The following is an 8,474-nucleotide window of genomic DNA, read 5'->3' as shown; positions in this document are numbered from 1 at the left end:
AGCCATACAGTACAGCATCTTAAAAATATTATTCCCATTACTGGAGAGTGGGTCTTTACCTATGCCTTCCAAGCAAAGGCTGACAAAAACAAGGACGGAGGAACTTTCAATAATGGCAACACGGACCACGGTCACCCTGGTGGTATAGTGGTGGTGGAGGCTGAGGATAAGTAGAAGAACATAAAACAGCCGAAATGAGGAAGCGTATACCCATGTGTGGGTGTGAAGCGGTGCATGTGAATACACCTCCCGAAATAACACAGTGGATTTGACTTTAAGTTACGCTGCTGTCATTTGGTGGTGATGAGAAGTCTGGCCCAATCCAGCCCTTGTTCATTTTGATAAGGGTCAGCTTGTCAGCATTGTCAGTTGACAGGCGAGTGCGCTTATCAGTTATAATTCCCCCAGCGGCACTAAAAACACGCTCCGATAACACGCTAGCGGCAGGGCAGGCCAGGACCTCCAAGGCGTACAGAGCGAGTTCATTCCAAGTGTCCAGCTTGGATACCCAATAATTAAAAGGCACAGAGGAATCACGGAGGACGCTGGTACGGTCGGCAAGGTACTCCCTCACCATCTTTTGAAACTTTCCACTCCTTGTGAGAGTACCCCGCGCCTCAGGGTCTGTCCGAAGGGAGGGTCTGAGAAAACTGTCCCAGAACGTTGACAGTGTTCCCCTGCCTCTGCTGGATTGGAGTTGCGTCTCTCTCGCATGTACGAACTGTGACCTCTGCCGCTAGCGTGTTCAGATGGGAATTTTTTTAACAGTTCTGTAGCAAGGGCCTTCTGGTACTGCCCCATTTTTGTAGACCTCTCCACCTCAGGAATAAGAGAGTGAAAGTTCTCCTTGTAGCGGGGGTCTAAAAGTGTCACCAACCAGTAATGACTGTCACCCAACATTTTGACAACGCGAGGGTCACGGTTCAGGCAGCGTAACATAAAGTCAGCCATGCATGCCAGACTGGTAACGGGCAAGACTTCCGTGTCCTCACCAAGATGACGACTGACCATGCTCTCCTCCTCCTCCTCCCCCCTGTCCTCAGGCCACCCACGCTGAACCGACGGTATGACAGTTGTACAGGTACTACCGTCTACAGCGCATGATACAAGCTCCTGTTCTTCCTCCTCCTCCTCCTCCTTTCCCTCATTGTCCCCCAATGCACATTGGGATGAGATGAGGCTGGGCTGTGTGTAATAGACCGCTACGGCTTCTTGATCCATCTCATCATACTCTGGCTGCAATGCCTCCTCTTTAATTCTCTGCAGAGAGCGTTGCAAAAGACAGACAAGTGGAATGCTGACGCTAATGATGGCGTCATCGCCACTCACCATCTTGGTGGACTCCTCAAAGTTTGTCAATATGGTACATATGTCAGACATCCAGGTCCACTCCTGAGGTCTTATGTGTGGAGTCTGACCTGAATATCGACGGCCTTGTTGCAGCTGGTACTCCACAACTGCTCTCTTCTGCTCACAAATCCTTTGCAACATGTGGAGGGTAGAGTTCCAACGTGTGCCGACATCACACACCAGTCGGTGTGACGGAAGCTGCAAACGCTGCTGCAACACAGCAAGGGCGGCGGAAGCTGTAGCTGACTTGCGAAAATGAGCTGACAGGCGGCGTACTTTGACGAGCAGATCTGGCAACTCGGGGCACGATTTAAGAAACCGCTGAACCACGAGGTTAAGCACATGAGCCAGGCATGGTACGTGTGTGATCTCGCCTCGCCTCAGAGCCGCCACCAGGTTACGGCCATTGTCACACACGACCATGCCTGGATGTAGGTTCAGCGGTCTCAGCCACAGATCTGCCTGCTCTTTCACAGCTGTCCACAACTCACAAGCAGTGTGTGGTTTCTCACCTAAGCTTCTGAGTTTCAGCACAGCCTGTTGCCGCTTGGCGGAGGCAGTACTGCAGTGCTTCCAGCTTGTAACTGATGTGGTGATATGAGATGGAGGCTGAACATGAGGAGGAGCAGGAGGAGGAGGATGACCAGGAGCTGTACACTGTGGGGGCAACTCTGACTGACATAGGGCCCGCAATCCTCGGTGTGGGGAGGATGTGTACCGTCCCAAGGTCCGACTGGGTCCCGGGCTTCCACTATGTTTACCCAGTGTGCCGTCAGGGAGATGTACCGTCCCTGGCCACAAGCACTTGTCCACGTGTCCATTGTCAGGTGGACTCTCCCAGTAACTGCGTTGTTGAGGGCACGGCAGATGTTTTGGGACACAGGCTTGTGTAGTGCGGGGATGGCACACCGGGCAAAATAGTGTCGGCTGGGGACCGAGTACCGAGGGACGGCCACCGCCATAAGGTTGCGGAAGGATTCCGTCTCCACCAGCCTAAAATGCAGCATTTCCAACGCAAGCAGTCGTGAAATGTGAGAATTTAGGACTGTGGCCTGTGGGGCGTTGGCTGCGAATTTCTGCTTTCGTTCAAAGGTCTGGGATATGGACAATTGAACGCTGCGGTGGGACGTGGACGTTGATGCTGTTTCTTGAGAAACTGCCATAACAAGTGAAGACTGAGAGGAGGGGGCATCTTTGCATGCAGTACAGACAGGGGATTGCCTTGCACACACAAGGGGTTCTATTGCACGCACAACAGCGGAAGAAGCATTGGTGACACCCGCTGACACTGGTCGTGGACCCTGGGGTTCACCCCACAAAGTCGGGTGCTTTGCTGCCATGTGCCTGATCATGCTGGTGGTGGTCAGGCTGGTAGTTTTGTCACCCCTGCTGATGCTGGCAAGGCAGGTGGTACAAATGGCCTTTTTGGGGCTATCAGCAGAGTCTTTAAAAAAATTCCAGACTCAGAAAGACCTACAGGTTGTACTGGCAACGTCCCTCGTGTTGGTGTTACGGGGAACTGTTGCCTGCCTTCTGTGTGCGGCCACCACACTGCTTCTTCCTGCCTGTTGGGGTACTCTGCCTCCCTCACCCTGTGTGCTGCTGGCCTCGCTCTGCATGTCCTCCTGCCACGTTGGGTCAGTTACTAGATCATCCACCACCTCCTCTTCTTCCACTTGAGCACCACGATCCTCCTCCTCACTTCCTGGCAATAGTGTCTCATCATCGTCCACCTCTTGTGACAAATTGCCAGCGTCGACTTCCTGTGGCCGTGGCTGTTCAAATATTTGGGCATCGCTACATGGGATCTCCTCTTCCACCACTTCAAGCGGAGCAGGCGAGGGGCAAAAATCTGGAAATGGACCAGTGAACAGCTCTTCAGAGTGTCCAAGTGTGGGATCAGTTGCTGTCTGACGACACTCGGCATGGTGGGAGGAAGGAGCATCAGGGTGAGGAGGAGTATGCGGTCGAGACTCACGGCTACTAAGATTTGACCATGTGGAAGACAGACCGGAGGTGGTGGTGCCCAGGTAACTGGAAGTATTATCTGCTATCCAATTAATTACCTGTTCACACTGATCAGTTCGCAATACTGGTGTTGTTCTGTGATTCCCTAGTAATTCGGTGAAGAATTGGGAGCGAGAAGATGTGGCTGTTGGTTGTGGCACATTTTCACCTTGGCCACGGCCCCGTCCTCTGCACGCACCATCACCAGAACGTCCAGTCCCACGTCCCTTGCCACGCGCCTTGCCCATTGTAAAGGAAGTAAAATAGCTTACAGTCGCACTATCAATGGAAAAAGGGTAATAAAAAGTAGATTAGAACCGTGGAAGAGGAAAACCACAGTTCTATTTCTCTGGCCTACACCCGACTCTTTTAAACAATCTGAACAATCAGGGAGAAACTATTACTGTTTTTCTTTGCGGAAAAAATACCAAAAGCTGAATAATAGAGATTTTTTACCGTGGAATGGCAAAACCACAGTTATTGTTTACTGGGGTATACCAGACAATTTTAAATAGATATATTTGCGGCTGAACAGTGAGCGCAACACTCAAACTGTTTTTTTTTAAGTAAAAATGGCCCAAAAGTGGATAATACAGAGGTTTGAACCGTGGAACTGCAAAACCACACTTCTATTTCTCTGGCCTTCACCAGACTATTTTCAACAGATATATTTGTGTCTGAACAATCAGGAGACACTATTACTGTTTTTCTTTACGGCAAAAAATGGCAAAAGCAGGATAATACAGAGATTTGACCCGTGGAACTGCAAAACCACACTTCTATTTCCCGGGCCTACACCAGACTATTTTCAACAGATATATTTGTGTCTGAACAATCAGGAGACACTATTACTGTTTTTCTTTATGGAAAAAAATGGTAAAAGCAGGATAATACAGAGATTTGACCCGTGGAACTGCAAAACCACACTTCTATTTCTCAGGCCTACACCAGACTATTTTCAACAGATATATTTGTGTCTGAACAATCAGGAGACACTATTACTGTTTTTCTTTACGATAAAAAATGGCAAAAGCAGGATAATACAGAGATTTGACCCGTGGAACCGCAAAACCACACTTCTATTTCTCGGTCCTACACCAGACTATTTTCAACAGATATATTTGTGTCTGAACAATCAGGAGACACTATTACTGTTTTTCTTTACGGCAAAAAATGCCAAAAGCAGGATAATAGAGATTTTTCACCGTGGAACGGCAAAACCACAGTTATAATTTACTGGTGTATACCAGACTCTTTTAAACAGATATATTGGTGTCTGAACAATCAGGAGACACTATTACTGTTTTTCATTATGGAAAAAATACCAAAAGCTGGATAATAGAGATTTTTTACCGTGGGACGGCAAAACCACAGTTATAATTTACTGGTGTATACCAGACTCTTTTAAACAGATATATTGGTGTCTGAACAATCAATAGACACTATTACTGTTTTTCTTTACGGAAAAATTACCAAAAGCTGGATAATAGAGATTTTTTACCGTGGAACGGCAAAACCACAGTTATAATTTACTGGTGTATACCAGACTCTTTTAAACAGATATATTGGTGTCTGAACAATCAGGAGACACTATTACTGTTTTTCTTTACGGCTAAAAATGCCAAAAGCAGGATAATACAGAGATTTTTTACCGTGGAACAGCAAAACCACAGTTATAATTTACTGGTGTATACCAGACTTTTTTAAATATATATATTTGCGGCTGAACAGTGAACGACACACTCAAACTGGTTTTTTTTTAGGTACAAATGGCCCAAAAGTGGATAATACAGAGGTTTGAACCGTGGAACAGCAAAACCACACTTCTGTTTCTCTGTCCTACACCAGACTATTTTAAACAGATATATTTGTGGTTGAACTGTCACAGACACACTTTTTTTTTTTTTTGGGGGGAGGGGACACCAAAAGGTTACTAAGACGTGTATTTGTACAGTGTGAAGGAGGAAAAAAAAAGAGGATTTAGATGAAAAAAAAAAGGATTTTTCCTGGCCCCCGACACCTGGTGCTAAGTCCAGAAATTTCAGCAACAGGAGCACACAGGACTGTAATGCAGCGTTTGCTGGTATAACCACTGTGTCTCCTATACAGCCTGCCTGATATTTGGGATGGATATTAGTCCTGAGAAGGACTGTTTGTTTGATCTGGCAGCCTTTACAGACACTACACTAACTATTTCGCAGTATAAATCTCTCCCTAGCTCAGCAGCGCTTTCCCTACACTAGCTGATCCGGAGCGACTGTGTCCAAGATGGCGGCGCCCAGTTTTAAATACTCAAGGTGACGCTGTGCGGCCAGCCAATCAATGTAATGCCCACAAACAACATGGCTGCAGCATTACAGTGACTGGCTGGCAATCCCTGCATGTTCATTGGCTCTGTAAAGAGCGCCAAACATGCAGGGCGGAGACCCGAGCTCCCGCCCGAGTAACCCGGAAATGCTCGGTGCTCGCCGAACATCCCGAGTAGCGTGATGCTCGGGCGAGTACCGAGTAGTGTCGAGCATGCTCGCTCAACACTAGTCCGTATAAATAAGTCAATAGATAAATCTTTCCTCCTAGTTTTGGCACCGAAAAAGATGATTCTAGCACTATTTGGCAATATACATTTCCTTAAATAGAGATAGTGCTATCAAAATTCATCCAGGCAGATATAGACAATTTACCCAAAAGGATTGTGGGATTCTGCATGCAATGCGGCCGCCATGTTGCCCCCGCGCGTGCGCAATGGGGTTAATCACACAGCACCGGAAGAGAGAGGGTAAGTATTTCCGAACGCATCTGTGAAGCATCCGGACTCCGTGCATGCGCAGGAGCATGCCCTATGTGGGCACATACAAACACATCCCTGCATCACTGCAGGCGTGTATATGGAGGCGAGGCATGCTATACACTATCCGACACACTGACTTGCCGGGTGGAGCACATCAGCAGGTCAGTGTGTAAGTCACCACTGTGATCGCGCTCTTGAGCGTGTCAGCGCGTCGGACACCGGTTTGCGGTGTCCAGAGCACAAAAAATGGCAAGTGTGTGGCCAAGCAAGGCTAGTGGATGCACATGTCCCAAAACAAAGGGGTTAAATAATCACACAAACAGACACTCAGGTGGGGGTGCAGCATGTTGGACCCCCCAGCAGACACACATGGTGATTGTATGGCAGCCGAGGGGACCCCCAAGCCGCACAGCCAACAGTCATGGAATTCAAGAAATGTGTGGCCGCACCATTCATTCAACATATATCTTTTTAAATTTTTTAGATATGTATATAATTCCCCAATAGTAGGGGATATTACATCTCTCAGAAAGGGAATAGGTCCCGTCACTACCCCTAGTGGGCACTATGGAGGGTGTCGGGAGAGAATCCCAGATGTCTATCCTTAATGTGTCCCCATGACCACATAATAGAGATATGTATGTAAAGAACTATTCCCACAAAAGTGGGGGACAGGAAATATACGAATCCTAGGGGCAGCCGGGAAAAAAAAAAAAAAAAAGGTTGGATCACCAACATCCCAGAAAATTAGAGGCAGAGAGGATATAACCTCGTGCCAAAAGAAGGTTTTATTTTCTCAAGTTAACCCTCACCAATCAGGGTCCGCAAACCCAAATAGAGCCCGAGAGCTGTTTGTAATAATCCAAAAATACCATGGAAAACCTCTTATAGGGGACAGACAAAGATATAAAATATAGATGTAATATGTGGGTGCCAATCAGGCAACCTTGTACCTAAAGAGAGAGACAGTTATTAGTCCGGTCCAGACACTTAGCGAGGTTTATAAAAGCCGGTGAACATGAGTTCCTCATTCATCCCAGATGGAGCCAAGCTATTCAACCTATAGATCCACCTCGATTCTTGTCGCAATAGTTCAGGGATAATGTCCCTGTTGCGGATGTTCCTCTGGATCGTCTTCAAACCAACCAAACATATCCCACTAGTCTTGCCATTATGGGCGTTCAGAAAATGTACAGTAACCGACGTCAAAGTCTTTCCCTTCTCCTGATCTTTCTTGGCCGTATTTATAGTGGACAGATGCTGTTGAAATCTCCGTCTCAACTCTTGTGTAGTCTGTCCCACGTAGATTTTCGGACAACCACAAATAATTGCATAGATGAGATTTCATGTCTTGCAATTCACATAGTTCTTTAGACGAATCTGTGTAGGAAAGATGGAGTTAGGGATATGATCATTCGCCAATAAGAAGGGACAGGTGGTACATTCACCACATGGATAAGTGCAATTCAATCTGACACCCCTATTCAGGGTGTATTTAGGATGTGTGAAGTGGCTGGTCACCAAGTGGTCCTTAAGGTTACGAGCCCTCCTAGCAATGACCATTGGTTTGTTTGGAATAAAGTGCTTTAGTTTAGGTTCAATGAGAAGGATCCCCGAGTTCTTAGATAATATCTGATAAACATCCTGCCACTGGTTGCGGTAAGTGGTTATCAGATTGACTGTTTCCAAATTCTTTTGATGTTTGGGCAGAAAGGTCGCCCCTAGATCAATGTCCCTAGAATATTGGTATGCCCCCGAGACCAACTTTCGGGGATATCCCCTGGACACAAACCTCTGTGTGAGATCCTTCGTCTGTACTCTGAAATCCTCCTGGGAACTGCAATTTCTTTTTAGTCGTAAAAATTGTCCCTTGGGGATCCCTCTTCTAATATGTGCCGGATGAAAGCTAGTGAAATGGAGTAAACTGTTGGTAGCCGTTGGTTTTCTGAACAAGGCTGTTGTAAGGGACGATCCCTCCAGGGAAATATTTAAGTCCAGGAATTCTACAATGGAATGTGAACAATTATACGTAAGGTCAATGTTCCAGGGGTTATCATTCAACTTGTCAATAAAGCCCTGACAGTCCTCCAGGGAGCCAGAGCATAACATAAAGATATCGTCAATGTAGCGGTACCACCCAACTACATAATGCTGAAATTCCGCCATACGTCATACCCTGGTCTCCTCCCACCACCCTAGAAAGAGATTAGCATATGCCGGGGCACACCTCGCCCCCATGGCTGTCCCAGAGACCTGTCGGTAATAAACTCGATCAAATACAAAATAGTTGTTACGTAGTACCATGCCCGAAAGGTCCAAAAGGAACAGA

The 8,474-nt window shown here is 47.0% G+C and overlaps 1 long non-coding RNA gene across 2 annotated transcripts in view; it reads right to left on the bottom strand.

Annotated features, from left to right (window-relative positions):
* Positions 1 to 6,902: 6,902 nt before the first annotated feature.
* The window catches only part of LOC141239944 (uncharacterized), an 84,290-nt gene continuing 82,718 nt past the window's right edge, over positions 6,903 to 8,474 (bottom strand). Inside the window, exons 5-6 of one of the 2 annotated variants that reach the window (XR_012305289.1) lie at positions 7,938 to 8,148; positions 6,903 to 7,525 (exon numbers count right to left, since the gene is read on the bottom strand). This is a non-coding gene — a long non-coding RNA (uncharacterized lncRNA). The remainder of the gene's footprint in view (positions 7,526 to 7,937; positions 8,149 to 8,474) is intronic. The other variant, XR_012305287.1, reaches the window with a different exon arrangement.

Source organism: Phyllobates terribilis, unplaced genomic scaffold (assembly GCF_046119375.1).
Source record: "Phyllobates terribilis strain yellow unplaced genomic scaffold, ASM4611937v1 Scaffold_2__4_contigs__length_985480577, whole genome shotgun sequence".
Classification (NCBI taxonomy): Eukaryota; Metazoa; Chordata; class Amphibia; order Anura; family Dendrobatidae; genus Phyllobates; species Phyllobates terribilis.
This window is presented reverse-complemented; position numbering and strand designations above follow the sequence as displayed.